The sequence below is a fragment of the Arachis hypogaea genome, chromosome 3 (genome assembly GCF_003086295.3).
Source record: "Arachis hypogaea cultivar Tifrunner chromosome 3, arahy.Tifrunner.gnm2.J5K5, whole genome shotgun sequence".
Lineage (NCBI taxonomy): Eukaryota > Viridiplantae > Streptophyta > Magnoliopsida > Fabales > Fabaceae > Arachis > Arachis hypogaea.
Window position 1 is genome coordinate 115062312 of NC_092038.1, and position 1973 is coordinate 115064284.

Genomic DNA, 1973 nt, shown 5'->3' on the forward strand with positions numbered 1-1973 from the left:
TTACAGAGAGTCACGCGAGAGCGTGGCTAGAGGTGTGCCTTTGGCACAACTTGATCCATGCGACCGTGTCACTGACGCGTCCACATCATGTGAAAAAATGCCTCACACGCATCCGCGTCACCCACGCGAACGCGTGCCCTATAAATCGACGTAAAAAGGGTGTATGGCCGAAAGTTGAGCTGGAATTGGGTTGGACTGGTGCTAGAAGCACAAGCCCTACCACGCGAACGCGTGCCCCACGCATCCGCGTCGCTTTTCAAAATAGGCCATCCACGCGATCGCGTCACCCACGCGACCGCGTCACCCTAAAATTTGGCAAAATGAATTTCAAACGAAGAGTTGCGCGACCGCGAGGCTGCCCTCGTGCCAGTAGCACAAAAATTACTTCATGCGACCGCGTGCCCCTGACAAACCCCAATTTGACGGTTTATCTTGTATTGAATTTAGGGGATTTTATCACCTTTTTCCCACATTTACCCAATGAATTAGCATGGTTTTGTATATTCTCCTTTAATTGTGCTTAAGAGTGAAAACATGCTTTTTAGGTCTTAAAATAGCTAAATTTAATTCACCTTGATTCTATTAGATGCCTTGATATGTTTGTTAAGTGATTTCAGATTTAGGAGGCAAAGATTGGATCAAGGGAATGAAGAAAAAGCATGTAAAGTTGGAGAACTCATGAAGAAATGAAAGAACCGAAAAGCTGTCAAGCCGACCTCTTCGCACTTAATCGACCATAACTTGAGCTACAGAGGTCCAAATGATGCGGTTCTAGTTGGGTTGGAAAGCTAACATCCGGGGCTTCGAAACGATATAAGATTTGCCATAGTTGCTACAAGTATGGTGGCGCGCACGCGCATAGTACACGCACGCGCCGTTGCTGCCACCTAGTCCACTTGAAGCAAAACGTGGCCAGCGATTTTAGAAGCCTTGTGGGCCCAATCCAACTCATTTCTGATGCTATTTAACCCAAGGAGTGAAGAGGGAAACACATTTTTAGTTACCATTAGTTTAGTTTAGTATTTAGAACTAGTTTCTAGAAAGAGAAGCTCTCACTTCTCTCTAGAATTAGGATTAGGATTAGGTTTAGTTCTTAGATCTAGATTTAGATTCATCTTCTTCTACTTCTATCTTCTCAATTCCTTGTAGTTACATTCATTCTTCTCCTACTCTTTTGGTGTAATCTCTTTTATGTTGTTCTTATATTTTGTTGTAGATCTAGTATTGTTCCTTCTACTTTCTTTCAATTCAATTCAAGGTAATTCATAATAATTGTGTTTCTTTTGATTGTTGTTGTTAATTTCTTTCAATAATTGTTGTTAGATTCTCTTCTTGTTGTCAATTTGCTTTGCTTTTCTTTTGTGCCTTCCAAGTGTTTGATGAAATGCTTGGTAGGATTTTAGTGTAGCTTTTGTTCCTCTTGGCTTTGGTTGAGTAATTAGTGACTCTTGAGTTATCTAATCCTTTTGTTGATTGATAATTAGAAGTTACTAATTGATTTGAATACCTCTAAAGCTAGTCTTTCCTTTAGGAGTTGATTAGGACTTGAGGAATCAAATTGATTCATCCACTTGACTTCCCTCCATGGTTAGAGGTTAACTAAGTGGGAGTAATGGATAATTTGTTATCACAATTGAGGAGGATAACTAGGATAGGACTTCTAGTTCTTATATCTTGCCAAGAGCTTTGCTAGTTGTTAGTTTATTTTCTTTGCCATTTATATTTCTTGTCTAAAATCTTAAAAACCCCAAATATAACTCACAACCAATAACAAGACACTTTATTGTAAATCCTAGGGAGAACGACCCGAGGTTTAAATACTTCGGTTTATAGGTTTTAGGGGTTTGTACTTGTGACAAACAAATTTTTGTATGAGAGGATTATTGTTGGTTTAGAGACTATACTTCGACGAGATTTTATTTGAGAAATTCTAAACCGTCAAAAATCCAATCGTCAGCCACATGCGTCCGCAT